The sequence below is a fragment of the Saimiri boliviensis genome, chromosome 10, assembly GCF_048565385.1.
Source record: "Saimiri boliviensis isolate mSaiBol1 chromosome 10, mSaiBol1.pri, whole genome shotgun sequence".
Taxonomy (NCBI): domain Eukaryota; kingdom Metazoa; phylum Chordata; class Mammalia; order Primates; family Cebidae; genus Saimiri; species Saimiri boliviensis.
Genome location: NC_133458.1, coordinates 83,907,409 through 83,925,447, shown reverse-complemented (window position 1 = coordinate 83,925,447; position 18,039 = coordinate 83,907,409).

The window sequence follows — 18,039 nt, the reverse complement described above, 5'->3', positions numbered from 1 at the left end:
TATACTAGGGCTAATTTAAAATCACCTTTTAGGTTGGACCTTCTGTGGTCTTCATTGGCTGCTACATGTATCCCATGAGGCATTTGTATTCTCACTGGTGGAAACTCAAACAATTCTGGCCTTGTGTGAGCTCTAGGAATTGTTTGGCTTAGAATTTCTCAGTACATTTTCTTTTCTCAGAAGTCATTCTTTGCCCTACCTTAGGGTGTTTCGCACTCTACAAGTACATACTGATATTCAGACATAGATTCTAGAGTTCCCCTATGGCGGTTTCTAGAATTCTCTTGCTGTATCAGCTCCAGTTTTTTGGGATATCCTGGCATGTAAGTTAAGGCCACCTTACCTTCCTGAACCTCATCTTTGACTCCTCCACTCAGTGAGATTGCAGTTTGGGTTTCCCCTCCTTGCTCAGCAGTTCAGAAATTGCCTCTAGGCAAAGAGCCTGGGCAATCATAGGACTCTATTTCCTTTCTCTCTGAGATCACACTTCTCTGTTGCCTGTTGTCTAATGTCTGAAAATAGTTATTTCCTGTATTTTGTTCTGCTTCTTAGTTGTTTACAGAGGAAGGATAACTTCATATCTTGTAGCAAGTAGTGGTTTTTCCCTAACTGTGTTGAAAACTCTCTTATGTAGATTTATGCACACCTAGGATAGAGACCTAGTAATGGAAAGCACTTAATAAAGGATTTTTGAAAGAACTGAATTAATGAATGAAGTATGGAATTATGTTGAGCCACATGAAATGGACAATTATTGATAATTTTCACCCATATAATTAGTATGGTTCAATTTTATACCTTGGCTAATTTGGATTAGCTAAAGGAAGCAGACTCAAGTAAAGGCAATTATACCTTTAGAGTAAGATCTCAGCCAAAGATGGATCCTTTGTTTTTTAAATGATGTCTGGTACTGTGCAGCTGGCAATCTTAGAACACTTCTGTTCAATTTATTTTTCTAACAGAACATGGTAGGTCTATCTCTGTGGGCTTTGGGTTTTTAGATCAAACTATTTTCTTTGGAGAGGAAGACTTTCTGTGATTGGGTTTACAGTTTATTCCAAGAGTATATCCCTGTTCCTCATAGGCTCAATTGAGTTATGTCCCAAGGCAAGAGGTTTTTAAGAGGAGACTTCAACTTTATCCTCATCAGGGTGATGAAGTACAGTGACACAATCTTTGTGACCTGGACTGGGGATCTTTTAGTAGGATAGTGGTGGAATTCTTTTTCAGCAAAACAGTGTCATTAAGAACATAGGCATGTTACTAGTTGTTGAGTTTGACGTTGTAGTGGGTTGGAAAGACAGAGGATTTGATAACCTATGATACGGGGTGAATCAGACTATATTATTGTCTCACTGTTAAATGCATGAAATGGAGAATGAAGCTTAATAAATATCTCAGCAAAGGATGATTGAAGAAAAAGCCAAAGTTGCATTATTCACAGATAATTACCAGTTGTGGTTTTAGTTTCACTATTTCATAATATTGTACAGTAAAAAACACATACATTTAGAAGAAAAGTGTTTTATAGGTAACCAGATTGCAATGAATTTCACTTAGCATCACAGGATACTAGTTTGTGATAATTATTGTTAGCTTCCTGCAAATTATTCATGAGCTGACACATGGCCCAGTGGGTTTGGCATCCTCGCTTCTCAGAGTGCAAATTGTCCTTAAACATTGTAAGCAGCATTCACTATATAAGAATGGATAGATAGTTGTTATGGCCTGAATTCTGTATCCCTGAAATACATATATTGAGGTCCTAACCCATAGTCCTTCCAAATGTGACCTTACTTGAAGGTAAAGTCCTTACAGAGGTAATCAAGTTAAGCTGAGGGCATTAGGGCAGTCATCTTCTCCCGGTGTCTCTTCACATTGGCTTCCCTCCTCTATCCATATTTCTTTGTTCTGATTTCCTCCTGTTTATCAGACACTGGTGGTATGGATAGAGGAGGGACGCCAATGTGAAGAGACACCGGGAGAAGATGACTGTCTACAAGCCTGGGAGAGAGGCCGGCAACAGATCCTTCCCTCACAGCCCTCAGAAGGAACTAACTCTGTCAATGCCTTATTTCTGACCTCTAGCCTCCAGAGTGCTGTGAGACCATGAATTTCTGCTGTTTAAGCCACCCAGTTTGTGATACTTTGTTACAGCAGCCACAGTGAACTAATAGAAGGCTCTTTGCTGAACTACATATCGTAGACTGACTTGGTAGGAGAAAGAAACATGTTAGGAGCACTGGGCCACCAGGAAAGTTCTTGAAGCTGTGAGACTGTTAGATAGGGTGGGGAATCAATTCTTACCTTTATCCATTTTGTGGATAGATGCAAACACCATACAGCTGAGCAGAATGGGGCAAGGCAGCCAAAGTCTTCCTAAGGAGCTTTTACCCAGTGCTTATCTGAGTGAGAGGAGCCTAGGAGAAGTTGAATTTCCTATGTGAGTTGTAAGGAGGTGTTATGGCTTCAAAAGAGATTATCTGAGGTGCATAGATGGTTTGGAAGAAAAACACATAAACGCTAACTTTTGCCATTGGCATTTAAAGAAAGTTAATAATATGCAACAGAGTTATTTTATACTCCACTGCTCTGAAAGATTATGATTACATAATCAGAGTGAGAGTACATACTCCGAAAGATTATGAGATACAAAGAATATGTATAAATCTTAGTATTTTAGTTCATGTGTAGTACTCCTGAAGGTCTGCCCTATTTCTCCCTCTGCCTCTGTCTCTGTGAATTATGTGGGTGGCAGTGCACATTTTTTGATCCTTGACTCATCCTATTACCTATTTGCTCTTGTGTACATATTGAAAAAATGTTGCTGCAGTTAATATGGCTACTGTTGTACAAAACAAAGGATGTCCAAGTATTACCTCCCAAGCAAAGAGATCTTATTAATGGTGGAAATAAAAAGTCCCAAGACACTCACTGAGTGAGTGAGGCTGCAAGAGAGGCCCCAGCCCTGTCAGCAATCTGCTATCATTGATGCCTTTCCAGTTTCTCGGGCCAGTGTATAATTTAAAATTCAGTTGGCCTGTGCTTCTTGACTTGATTACAACAGTTCCCAGCCTGTGAGGTGTTAAGCCAAAGTGGTTTTCATTAATTTTCCTTCTCCCTGAAGATTTTAGGCTCGCTGTTTCAAAGAAAGCTAGATACCACAGTGAGCCAACTATTTGGTGAGAAGTTTCTCCGCGGGGAGAGAGCTGTTTGCTGCAATTCCAGCCTTTCAAATGTCAAACGTTACTCATTCTTGCTTTGGCTCTTGTAAGTATGTGCAGTCCTTTTTATTTTAATTTGAGAGTGTTTGCTTCCACTGGTAGCTCGGGGAACTTTTACTTGCCGTTTGAAATCTAACCCTGGAACACAAAAAGTATGACTAATCCTACTTACTGGAATTTCAGTGTTTTCATCAAGGCCGCAGTTTCCATTTCCAATTTTGTATAATAAGGGCAAAATATCAACTGGCAAACATATTCCTTTTTTGTTGTTGTTGTTTGGTTGCTGTACATTGAACTATCTACTGTGTTATAATAAAAAGCAATGTTTCATAGCTGTGATTTTTGCATTTGAGACAAAACAGTTTTCAAGGGTATTTTAAGAGCGAATAGTTCATGATATGAGTCCCCAGCTAATATATTTACTCAAGCCTCAACATTTCAGCTACTTTTCATCTTCTCTATGGGAAAGATACTATGTTATCTCCAGGTAAGAAAAAATGGTTAATACACTGGAGCATAGCCAATGGAAAGATTTTAGAACAATATGCAAACACTCATGTCATAACACTGACTTAGTTAAGCAATCCTTGGGATGACCATTGGAAAGACGAGAATATCAGCTAACCCAAACCAAGTTTTGTCTTCTTTCGTAGGAATCCTTTATCATTTCCTTATGTCTTAGAGCTCCAAATACGGATTTTTGAAATGCTGTTGGGAAGATCTCATATGAGGAAGTTCCAGTGAAATTGGGTTGAGACATACTGACGAGGCAGTTCTTTAAAGACAGTATCTGAATAGCTTAAAGGGAATATAGGTACTAATTTGCAGTGACCTAAAAGGAGATTTCCAGTCCTTTCTGCTTTTAGCAGTCACCTGGAGATGTGAAAAATGTACCTCTCCAGGTCCCATTCCCAGAGTTTCCATTTCAGTGGGTCAGTGTATCTATGTTTGCTTCCAGATTATTCTGGGTGCTGTCAGGACTGGGAACCTCTGGTCCCAGTTGTCAGTTTGTAACTATATCCACAAAGAAATTATTCTGAATTATTGGCTCTGTAGGGGCTGCTGAACTGGGCATGCAAAGAAAAACTTTTTGCTTTTTGCTTTAATCTATAGATCACCCTACATCTCCTGTTTTTCGTAGGGCTCCTTTGACTCCTCCTGGTCTGATACACTTGTGGGTCAGTACTAAGCACTCAGCTGGAACAACTATGTCCTGGCCCTGGGTGGATGTCAGAAACACCTGTGGGAGCTACTTGAAACTAGGTTTTTTCCAGACTTCCTGAATCATAGTCTTAGGGAGAGGTCCAGATACTCAGTCTTCTATAAGCTTCCTAGTTGATTTTGAAAAGCAGCTATTTTTAAAATCTCTGAATTATACTACTGGGGAGGAATATTGATTGACTGGCATTGGATACTAATTGAAACTGAAGGGCTTACAGACAAATCACATTAATTTGATTAAGATGATTAGAACTATTCATTTCACTATTCTATGATTTAGGCTCTGGGTTTGATCCACAGATATTTGTTATGGTTGTATGATTATTACCAGAGGGGCAGAACTCTACCATTTTATGTATATAAAAAGCTTTCAGATACAGCTTAAGGTGAATCTTTAAGGTGAATATTTCCTTAGAACCTGAATAGGGAGTGGAGTTGGGGGCACACCATTCCAGGTGAAAAGGACAAAATGAATGAAGTGATTAAGATAGGCGGGTGTTGAACAATGAGAACACATGGACACAGGGAGGGGAGCACTACACACTGGGGTCCGTTGGGGGGAAATGGGGGAGGGATGGGGGGGTGGGGAGGTAGGAAGAGATAGCATGGGGAGAAATGACAGATACAGGTGAGGGGACAGAAGGCAGCAAACCACACTGCCATGTGTGTACCTATGCAACAATCTTGCATGTTCTTCACATGTACCCCCAAACCTAAAATGCAATAAAAAAAATAAAGAAAGAAAAGATGGGAACTAGAATTCTGTGCTAGTAAGACAATGTGTTAATGGACATATTGTCACTTCCTTATGTCTTAGAGCTCCAAATACAGATTTCGGGGAAGAAATGCTCTTGGGAAGAACTCGTATCAGGAAGCTCTAGTGGAATTGGGTTGAGACTTACTGAGCAGGCAGTTCTTTTAAGGCAAGATCTGAGTAGCTGAAAGGGAATATTGATACTAGTTGACCAAAAAAGAGATTTCTAAACGCAGAAGGCAATATGGTGGGAAACAATGGAATATAAAATTGTATAAAGTGGACTGGTGTGTTGGAGGTGGCTTGAAGTTGCAAGAAATCAGGAACCATTACAGCATTTTGTTGTGTCAATTTACAGGTGTAAAGTGAAAACATTTTCTCTTGGTAGGGTAGGCAGTTCAGAGGCAGGGCCATGGTGGTAATGCAGAGTAAGGAGATGAAACTTGGTCTAGCATAGTGCTGGGGGATTGGAGCAGGATAGATTTGGCAAACATGTATGGAAGTAGTCTAGGTAAGAATTATTTTATCTGCAGTTATAAATTTTCTGCTTAAGAAAAGATTATTTCATGCAGAGGAGGGCATGATACATCTCTGCAGCCGCATAATAACTTCTTTGGTCAAAGTGGCTTCTTGTTTAAATGGTCAGCAAAAACATTCAGAATCAGCGTTATTAATATATTTGGTTATGTTCATGGTTGAAACTTATTTTGAGGGCAGGGTCAGTCTAGTTTGTTGTTTGTGTAGCAAGCAGACATTCAGATATTTGGGTGTTGTGAATAAGCAGGTAAGACAAATCAGTATAATTAACTGTAAAGCTGTCTCAATAGTCTTTTCATCCCAGTGTGTGTAACATTAGCAGTTTTAAAACAGTTACATTAAAAGACAAATATTTTGAAATTTTCCTGGTTTCCTCCAGTCATGCACTTAATATCTTTCAACATCCATTTCAAAAACTGCTTTGTGGGCAAATATTTCCTTAGATGCTCCTTTACGTGCTTTATCTTCCATCTGATGGCTCCAATTGTTCCTCCTCTCCCTTCTTTCATTCCCACAATCTTGATGCCAAAGGATTCAAGTCAGCAGAGGTCTTTGGTCCAAGGTAGCAGATGGCCTCTGTAAAAATCAGAAGACTCTCTCTGCTGCCAGAGCAATATAAGGGAGACTCAGACTAGCTGAGGTGGACTCCTGGAATCTGGGGATCTGGGGTGGTGCAGAATAGGGAGAAATGAAGAGTCAGAAAAGATGCGGAAGGATTTGCTTTAAGATGGGATTGATCAGGCCCCAAGGTTGTAAAACGACTTAAAAGTAGGAAAGCAAATAACTCAAAGGGATCTTTTTTTCTTTTCAGTTCTGTAACATTCACCAGCAGGCACTGGGAAAATAGCACTGAACAGAGCTGGACATAGCCTTTGCTCTTACAGAGCTATGCCTCAAAATAAGCTCCATTTATGAGGAAAAATATGGGGATTATAGAATACGTACCAGCCCTTTATGCTCTTTGACCCTATGCCAGTTTTATGGGAATAACTTGAGCCTTGCCACAAAACAGTTTTCATGTTTTATTAGATTCAATATCGTGTTTCTTCATGTCCATAAACACAAAAGTGAAATTGAAAGGTGGACAGATCTGAACATCACAGATTTGGGATGCTGTGCTGGCTCTTATGGCTGAAGTAAAGAGCTATATGATGGCTTAATTTTTTTTTTTTTAACAGTCTGGGGGCTTTTTCTCAGAAGACCAGTTCAATTTCTCTTGTACTTTTTTGGTTCTCTTAGGAAATTCCCAGAGATTGCAATGGTATTAAGCTCATAATACTTTCCTTTTGAAAATTTAATTTATTGTATCCTTTAATATTTTACTGTATCAATATCCTACAGTTTTAAAAAAACCCATTCTGTTGATAGATATTTAGATTATCTCCAGTTTTATGTTCTGACAGATATAATCTCAAGAATTTCTTCATCGTTATCTAATCAAAGGTTAAAGAATGGCCTCAATTATTACTATGAACAATAGCAGGAGAAATATAATTTGTCCACCATGCTGTCAAATACAGTAATGCCAATATAAATTTCCTTAATGAACAATGAACACTTCTATTCAATTACAAAAATTCTTTGACTAAGTGGCAGCTGGAGATTGGACTTTGTGCTAATACTTAGGTTAATTGCTTCTCATGTTAATATGTCTTAGTGGGTGCAATTAAATGGAATTATAACTTGTCCATGTTATAATTCCTTTTGCCTTTCTAATTTATTGGTGAACTCCTATAACTTAACTCCTCTTTCGATTTTAGATGTCTGCCCCTTCACAGGGGACAGAAGTTTAGGAGACTCTCTTTTATAGCTTAGATTACTTTGACAGAGAAATACCAGACATCATCTTAATTTCAGCATCATAATCCCTTTTATTTTTTTGGATATAGAGGTTTGGTCTTGTTGCCCAGGCTGGAGTGCAATGGCACACTCTTGGCTCCTTGGAATTTCCATCTCTGGGTTCAAGTGATTCTCCTGCCTCAGCCTCCTGAGCAACTGGGATTACAGGTGCCTGCCACCACACCCAGCTAATTTTTATATTTTTAGTAGAAACAGACTTTCACCATGTTGGCCAGGCTGTTCTCAAACTCCTGACCTCAGGTGATCCACCCACGTTGGCCTCCCAAAGTGCTGGGATTATAAGCATGAACCACTGCACCCAGCCATCATCCCTTTTTGAAGGCAAAACCACTGTGTATGTCAATAGGTTGCTAGAAGATTCATTCCCATTGTGGTCCTTCTAACACCATACCTTGGCCATACCCTCAACTGGAATTCAAACTTGAAGTTAGAAGGAAGACACTCTTCACCAGCTCTTAAAGATTTCTAATCTAAAATTATAGCAGTCATCCCTTAAATGTAAAGAATAATCAAGCTCAATAAATACTTTCATATTTTTGAAAAAAATGATAGATTTTCAGCATTAAAAATTCTCTGAAGTATAAGTGTATCCAAAAAGAATATCATATATTCTCTCCTTGTCTTGCTAGATGGAATGTTTGAAAGCTGGATAACACTGCATTTGAATGTTAATTCATGTTTTGGGTTCAGTTTCATAGCTCAGCATCTGAATTCACTCGAAGTATAGTTTGTTTATTTTTAAAGCTATGTAGTCCCTAGTTTGAAAGATAACTTAAGAGATTGATTCTTGACACAGTTAAATTCTCTTTTTCCTGGGCAGTGTTTTTTTAACAGCAGATATTGGTTTAAAAAAAAAAAAAATCCAGTGCCAGAAACTCCCAGCAGATGTCATTGTAAGGCAGATTTGTCTAGCAAAGCTTTTCTAGAATAGTGAATGGAATTGTTGCATATAATAGTGATACATGTATTGGGTACTAGATTTAATTCATTCTAGTCTCATCAAGGTGGGATTTGTTATAAAGAGGTAAAGAGATTCCTGGGATTCTTGCCTGTCCTTTTATAATGTGAGAGCACTGCTTTCCTTCAGTGTAAGTTAGAGAACAGAGAACAACAGCCTTTCACCCAAGCATTTCCTGGGCTGCTTTACCTGGGGCTACCAGCTTAGCACAGGCATGGTTGTGTTCTGCATGGAGCAGAGGAGCTGTGGGGAGGAGACAGTTGCTTAAACATATAATATAGTAAGAGAGGGAGTTGCAATTTCGAATGTGGGAGCTTCGCTAATTCTAGACTCCACACTCTTAGTCCTGAAGGGAAAATACAAATGGACATGCAAATATGTGACCCACTAGAGCACATGCCTGGTCCTTATCTAAAACAAAAAGTGAGTTATGTTGAAACTGCCTGACTGATTTCATGGATATCAAATTCAAGTGGAAAAAACATTTTTTTTTTTCAGGGAAGATCATGACACATTGGCTTATTTACTATAAATGTAAATGAAAGTCAATCTAAATTCTCCTTTGTTTCTCTCTCTGTGTGTGTGCGTGTGTGTGTGTGTGTGTATATATGTGTGTGTGTGTATGTATATGTGTGTGTGTGTATATATGTATGTGTATATATATGATACATGTTGGTTACCTATGAAGATCTCATTCTGTTACTCTCATTTGTCAGTTACCATTTTTACATTGCTTGATTAGACTTTTAAAACTAAACTCCTTTGACAAAACCCCCTCTAAAAAGCCAGAACTGTACCTTGTATGGTATAATATTAACTGAAATGCAGATTACTTAGAAAATGTTAATATAATGTGTTTAGAAATCGAAAATGTTAATATAATGTGTTTAGAAATCAACTACTTTTATAAAACCACAGGCATCAGGTAAAAGGAGCCAGCTACATCAAAGATGGAAGGGAGAAAGTGTGAGGAAATAATAAAAGATAATTGACTTGGAGATGAAGTTGGATATTTCAACTGAGTATCTTTACTTAACTGACTTAACAGATGAACCAGTTTTTTATTTCTTAAAAATATGCTATCTGATGTCTATATCATCCTAAGAGTAAGCCATCAGGATCCTCACAGTTTCACTCCCCCGACAGACTTGTGTGCCTACCAAGGGCCAGCTGTGTTTGTCCCAGTCCTGTTTATGCCACCTACACTTGCCATTGAATGAAAGTGGGTAATTGCAATATTATGTAAACCAGTGAACTATGACTGCAAAATAAAAGGGGATTTTTATTTCTTGAAAAACTAATGATATAGAATGCTCAGAAAGACGTGATAAAGCGAAATTACTAGACTTGCTATTAAATTTGAATGTGGTTGAAACAAATATAAGAGTTTGGAGGGAAAACTGAAAATCTTGAAGGCATGTATTCTAAAATTTCTTCAAAATTATCGGTGGGTTCTTGCTCTACTTAAAGGGAAGCAGGGATTTGGAGAGAATACCTTGTGAATGTGGCTTATGCAGGAAAGATGATGTGGATTTCTAATCAGATAATGTGTCTCCTTAAAAAAAGGAGACCCTCTACATTAAAAGATTGGTAAATACATGTTTATTTTCAGGTTTTAAATTACAATATTTGATTTAAAATATCCTTTACTTTCTTCAGCTTTTTCAACTAACTGACCAACCATTGACAATTGGTCTTACCAGATGAAAGTTACCGCTTTGATTTTAAAAACAATTTTTAACTCTAGGCTATGTGTAGTGTATTAGTTTGTTTTCATGCTGCTGGTGAAGATATACCCAAGACTGGGCAATTTGCAAAAGAGATTTAATGGACTTACAGTTAAATGTGGCCAGAGAGACCTCACAATCACGGTGGAAGGTGCAAAGCACATCTCACATAGTGACAGACAAGAGAAAAGAGCGTGTGTAGGGAGACTCCCATTGTAAAACCATCAGATTGTCGTGAGACTTATTCACTGTCATAAGAACAGCAGAGGAAAAACCTGCCCCCATGATTCATTTACCTCCTACTAGGTCCTTCCCACAACTTGTGAGAATTCAAGGTGAGATTTGGGTGGGGATATAGCTAAACCATAACATTCTGCCTCAGCCCCTTCCAAATCTCAAGTGCTCACATTTCAGAACCAGTAAGGCCTTCCCAATATTCCCCCATAGTCTTAACTCATTTCAGCACTAACTTAAAAGGCCACAGTCCAAAGTCTCATTCAAGACGAGGGAAGTCACTTCCACCTATGAGCCTGTAAAATCAAAAGCAATTTAGTTACTTCCTAGATACAATGGGGGTACAGGCGTTGGGTAGATACAGATGTTCCAAAGCTCCAAAATGAATTCTTTTGACTCCGTGTCTCATGTCCAGGTCATGCTGATGCAAGAGGTGAGCTCCCATGGCCTTGGGCATTTCCGCCCCTGTGCGGGGTATACACTCCCTCCTGGCTGCTTTCATAGGCTTGCATTGAGTGTCTGTGGCTTTTTTAGGTGCACAGTGCAAGCTGCCAGGGGATCTACTCTTCTGGAGTCTGGAGGATGATGACCCTCTTCTCATAGCTCCACTAGATAGTGTGCCAGTGGGGACTCTGTGTGAGATTTCTGACCCCACATGTTCCTTCTGCACTGCCCTAATAGAAGTTCTCTGTGAGGTCCCCACCCATGCAGCAAACTTCTGCTTGGGCATTAAGGTATTTCCATATACCCTCTGAAATCTAGGCAGAGGTTAGGTTCCTAAACTCCAATTCTTGACTGCTGTGCACTCATAGGCTCAACACCAGGTGAAAGTTGCTCAGGCTTGGGGCTTGCACCCTCTAAAGCCATGGTCAAGCTCGGCATTGTCCCCTTTCAGCCATGGCTGGAGCAGCTGGGACACAGGGCACCAAGTCCCTAGGCTGAACACAGCCTGGGGACCCTGGGCCTGGCCCATGAAACCACTTTTTCCTCCTAAACCTCTAGGTTGCAGGAGGGGTTGCAGCAAAAGTCTCTGACATGACCTGGAGACTTTTTCTCTATGGTCTTGATGATTAACATTTAGCTTCTTGGTACTTTCACAAATTTCTGCAGCCAACTTGAATTTCTCCTCAGAAAAGGGATTTTCTTTTCTATTGCATTGTCAGGCTGCACATTTTCCAAACTTTTATGCTCTGTTTCCCTTTTAAGACTGAATCCGTTTAGCAGTACCCAAGTTACCTCTTGACTGCTTTGATGCCTAGAAATGTCCTCTGCCAGATACCTAAATCATCTCCATCAAGTTCAAAGTTCCACAGATCTACAGGGCAAGGGCAAAATGCCACCAGTCTCTTTGCTAAAACATAGCAAGAGTCACCTTTGCTCCAGTTCCCAATAAGTTCCTCATCTCCATCTGAGACCACCTCAGTCAGCCTGGATGTCATTGTTCATATCATTATCAGCATTTTGGCTAAAGCCTTTAAACAAGTCTCTAGGGAGTTCCAAACTTTTCTCACATTTTCCTGTATTCTTCTGAGTCCTCCAAATTGTTCTATCCTCTCCATTACCCAATTCCAAGGTTGCTTTCCATTTTTGTTTCGGCAGCACCCCACTCTTCTGGTACGAATTTACTGTATTAGTCCATTTTCATGCCCCTGATAAAGACATACTTGAGACTGGGCAGTTTACAAAAGAAAGAGCTTTAATGGACTCACAGTTCCACGTGGCTGGGAGGCCTCACAGTTGTGGTGGAAGGTGAAAGGCACATCTCACATGGCGGCAGACAAGAGAAGAGAGCTTGCGCATGGAGACTCCCATTTTTAAAACCATCAGATCTCATGAGACTTATTCACTACCACAAGAACAGCATGGGGAAGACCTGCCCTGTGATTCAATTACCTCCCACCAGATCCCACCCACAACACATGGGAATTTGAGATGAGATTTGGTTGGGGACACAGCCAAACCATAACATTGTGATTTCAGAAGATAGCCACTGCAGCGTTTATGCTATACCACAAGGGACACCCTTTTTTAAATTGCATTTTAGGTTTTGGGGTACAAAAACCTGTATATTCCATGTGTGTATGTGCCACATTTTCCCTCTGAAGAACATGCAAAATTGTTGCATAGGTACACGTGTGACAGTGTGATTTGCTGCCTTCTTCCCCTTCACCTATATCTGGCATTTCTCCCCATGCTATCTCTCCCCAACTCCCCACTCCCCACTGTCCCTTCCCTATTTCCCCCCAACAGACCCCAGTGTGCAGTGCTCCCCTCCCTGTGTCCGTGTGTTCTCATTGTTCAACACCCGCCTATGAATGAGAACATGCGGTGTTTGATTTTCTGCTCTTGTGTCAGTTTGCTGAGAATGATGGTTTCCAGGTTCATCCATGTCCCTACAAAGGACACGAACTCATTGTTTTTGATGGCTGCATAATATTCCATGTGTGTATGTGCCACATTTTCCCTGTCCAGTCTATCATCGATGGGCATTTGGGTTGGTTCCAGGTTTTTGCTATTGTAAACAGTGCTGCAATGAACATTCGTGTTCATGAAGGGACACCCTTTAGATCAGCTCAGTGATTTTCTAGGTATATGTTTTGCTCTTTTTTTTCTTTAAATGATTTTATAAAAAGGTTAAGTAAATACTTTAAACTGGTGAACTACTTCTTGGCTTAGAATGATTTTATGCCAGATAATGATGTCAAGCTTAATTTTTATATGAAATGTGATTATAAAGCAGCTTTAATAATTTTATAAATAATAATTTTTTCAAACACAGCCCTTGCTGACAGGTTGAGGTTCTTGACAGGCTGACTTTGGAGAAGAGGCTGGGAAAACTGACCCAGACAAAGGGAGATGAACCTTATGGCAAGACCCAGTCAGTTTGGTCCATGGTCAAGAACATTATAGTTTGAAATGCAAGACAGTGGCACATAGAGTGTTCTCGACCAGAAGTGGCTATACTTTTTCAGGCCATGTTATACAGCACTTAATTTAATCCAGCTTCCGAAATCATTGCAAATATGAAAAAAATGGATACATCCTATGCATACCTCTGACCTTACTAGGTATACTTCTAAATTCACATAGTAGCAAAATAATGAGGACGGCAGGAATTGTTGTGATGACAAAAGAATTCTTTTGTTGGTTTGCATTCACCAGGTTTAACTCCAGAGTGGTTCATCTTTGAAACAATTGTAATGTTACAATGGCAGTAGGAAGAAGTATCTTTCACAGGGATAAACTTCCTTTTGAGGTTTCAGGTGATGACAGGCAGAGATGGCAATGAGCATGAAGAAAAAAAAAGGTGAAAGGAGGAAGATGAAGAGAAGAAAAGCATACAGCTTGCTTGCAAGGCAAAATCAGTTATTAGAATCTAGTTTATTTCATTTTTCTTTCTTTTGGGCTCTATTGAGAAAATGTTTGCCTTACTAGTTTAATTAAATAGAATAACAAGCATTGATTATGTAAGGTCTAGATCTATACACACCTCTCCTAGGCATTTTAAAATCAACCCCTCAAGCATTTGATCTTGTAAAGGAAAATCACATAATCTGCTCAGGAATGATACTTTGAAGAAATATTTACCAGAGTAAGAGTATTTTACATCCTGTGGTAAATGGAACAAGTAAAAAACTGGTTCCAATTGCCATTCATTCTTCAACAGAATTTAATTATAGTGGGTATATGTAATTCATATTTCAAAGAGGCCAACACTTGCTGAAAAGAATAAAAAATAACTCTCATGTAACCTAAGTACTTTTCCATTGCTAAATTTAAACATTTGGGGAGAATTCCCTGAGGGATTCTAGGTGCATCTGAAATTGAATTGAACTTTGAGCTTTACAACCACATGCCAGGATTCTGGCTGTTCGCTTTCTCTGTGCAATATTGTTTTGGGGATGACATCTTACATAACCTTGGCAGAGAGTCCTTCATTTTCTGCTTCTGGGTAAGTGTCTCGAGCTAAATTATTTGTGTTCCTGAACTCTGTTTTATCCTCAAAATATAATAACCTTAGACATCCTGGATTAGGGAAAAAGAGTGCTAGTTAAAAAAAAAAAAAAAAAAAAAAAAAAAAGCTTTCTTTTGATAGTTCTCTTGAGGTACTGGAAAGGGTGCTGGGCTGGGTGTTAGATTTTGCTGCTTGTCCTAATTCTGCCCCTAGTGGGTGACCATGGCTATGACATTTTAATTTGAGGCGTCTTTTTTCAAGGACAGAATTTTAACATTCAAAGGAGAAATGTTTTAGTTGCATTTTCATTCTCAGGAATTCTCTCCAGAGTTTTTGAAGCTTGCTTTGGTGAAAAAAAATTCAAATGAAATGACATCTAAATCCAGTTCATATGTTACATTTTGGTTCCTTTGATTTTAAGTTGTGCATTCATGTCCACATTCTTGATGAAAAAAGTGGAGATTTCTGTCTAAATTTCTAGACAACAGTCATAACTTAGGGCAACAATAGAGCCTCAAATGGTCTGCATCTTAGTTCTGTTATTTCTTAATCTCTTCCTAAGAGAGTCCCTGTTTAGATTGGCTAGAACTTTGCCATGTGATTTTAATGTTGAAAAGAAAGCACAGGCTCCACCCATGAGGCAGTGGCTGACCTGGCTGCGATGCTTCCCCATGAAGCCTTGTGTGTTTTGTTTATAATTTAAAAGACTATATTTTAAGATAAAAAACAAGTAGTAAAAAAAAAACAAGTAGTAAATTTTTAGGGCAAAATGTAATGAAGACAAATCCACATTTTGTGATTTTGTTTTTTTAATTTGATCTTCAGAATGATAGGTACTTTGGTACCATCTTCCACAAATGCAAATCCCTCTGAATTCACTTAGAAAAGGGAAAAAAAAGTTTGACTTCAGCAGCAGCAGGCACAATTGTAGCCATAACCACCACTAATTCTTATAGATGCGTGTAGAGCTGGGCTCACTGAATTCTGTACTCTGCACACATCATCTTGTTTAATTCTCACAGGGTCCTCATGAGGCAGATCTGATTGTTACTCACATTTTACAGATAAGGAAACTGAAGCATTCCAAGATTAACTAACTTATTCAAAAACCACCAATATTTTAATCTTTTAAAATCTACATTTTACCAAACAGTCTTAAACTCTATTTCTCTTGGCTACTGTCTCCCTATCACTTTTCTTTTGGTTGGGTGTTTGTCGTTAAATGGCTCTAGCTATAAAGTGAGATTAGGTGCTTTCATTTTCCGATTTTCATGGAAATTTGTGCAAATAAAGACAGTTTAGCAATAGTATATCACAAGTTCTTCAAAATATACAATTTAATATGATCCCATACATGAATTTAAGCATCAGTAGTCATTTTATCTTATGGACTAGGTTTAGATAGAGTTTACTCTAAGAAAATCCTGTATGAGAAACTCTACTTTTATTCAAAACATAAATGATGAAGTGGTTATTAATTATTCATTATGTAAAACATCTTTTGCTTTAATATGATTAATAGTAGGGGCCTTTTAAATGTAATATTATCCAAACACATTTGCTGTTACGTGAATGGATTTAGAATTGCAGAATTTTGGTGGAAAAAGAGAAGGAAAACAGACAGCTTGCTTACAAGGTTGAAATCACTTATTAGAATCTAGTTTATTTCATTTTGCTTTCTTTGGGGCTCTAAAATAAGGAAAATGGAAAAAAGAAAATGCCTGTTTTGTGTGTTTTAAAAAAACACACTGGGTGGATATTGAGAGCAGGGTAGGAGAGGTTGTGCATGTGTGCGGATGGGGTATGTGAAAGCTCTTTGAAATTTCCAGTCAATTTTGCTGTAAACTTCAAACCAGTCTAAAAAAAAAAAGTTTATGTTTACAAAAAGGGGGTCAGTTAGAATTTTAGCTCTGTGATTCACTGTATGATCTTCAACAAATTCTCTCTCTTAGTATTTATTTTGCCAAGTGAAGTTAATAATAGATCCTATACCAATAGTGAGAAGATTAACTAAATTTTATATCTCTATAGCTCCTGGCTCATTATGCATACTAAAAAAAAATGCTGATTCCTTTCCCTTTAAATTCCCTTATGTCATACTTGAGGGATGTGGTGAGTTTATAGCGGAATAGGACTGATTACAAGTATTCTACCTACTTGTCTGATGCATTTTATGTAATCCCACACAGTTATCAGAAATCCAGCTTGGTGTGCAGATAGAGATGCCTGTCTGTGCAGGTGGTGACTTGTGCAATCTGTGAGGTGGGGGATGGTGAGGAGGCCCTGTAAGAAATGTAATAAGGAGCAATAGGCTGCTGTCTGTCAAAGAGCCTAACTGGGTTCTATAGTCTGGTGAGGAGATTTGAAGCCTACTGGTTCTGACAGGTGAAAAGCTGTGCACTTTAGTCATGGATGAGCCGCTTCCAGAAAAGGATAACTCACTCTATCTCCTGATGGCTTAATTGCTTAACTGCCAAATGGTTTCTTCTTGTCCCTTTTAACTATATTATTTTGATTCTCCAAATCACAAGGACGTCTACTCTACAAAGCAGACATTTTTAACCTCAACATCAATAATGGCTTTGAGAATCTGATAAAAACTGTGGACCTGCTCTTCAGGAAACACATACACAGATACATACAGCAACAATTACAAAATGTTTGAATTAAATTTCAGGAAGCTAACGTCTGCTGTAAAAACCTTAGGCATCAAAACCACTCAAACACATGTAGAGGAAGCAAAACTAATGTTGGAAGATAAGACTAAAATATTGAGCAGTTGTTCCTCTGTATTAAACAACAAGAAACCCTAAAATGAGCTACCTCCAAGTATGTTTCCCTTTTCTTACATCACAACAATATTACTGAGACTTTAAGAACAATGGTTAGAAAATCAGTACTCACTGTAGCAAAAACATGGAGTACTTAAGGAGGGAAATCTTCAAAAGGGGTGAATGGATCAACAGCTGATGTGATACATTTGATAGCTGGAAGATTGTTTTGAGAGGTCATTTGAGAATAAGGAAAAAATTAGCAATAGTTACAGGGAAAAGTGAAAAAATAATAAAATAAGAAAGTGCTACCTTTTAGAAAAATGAAATAACATTACACATCTAGGAAATAATTATAGTTTATCAGTTGGTTTAGCAGTGACCATTTATTACCAGGACTGGTAATTGAAACAAAAATAATTTGGGTGGGGAGGAATGGTAATCTCTGATAAGAGTTGAATAGATTGTACTTAAAATGATTAAATCAAAAAATAACATAAGCACAGTGTTTTCAAAATAGGAAGATAAATACTTGGAAAAATGCAGGGCATTAAAAGTACTTACATTGGGGATTGAAATTAGAAAGTCAGAGGTGTTAGGCTGGAGACAGCAGTTCTCTTAAATAACTTTTAGAAATGCCTGAATCTTTAAAAAAAATCAAAATTTTAAATAAAAATCCAGTTTCTGGGATTTCCGGAATAATTGTAGAATCTGAAACTACTAGACTCAATTCCAAGAAGGCAAGCCTGTCTGGACCTGAGAGTGAGCTGCCACCTTAAGTGGGGACTGTGTTCTCAC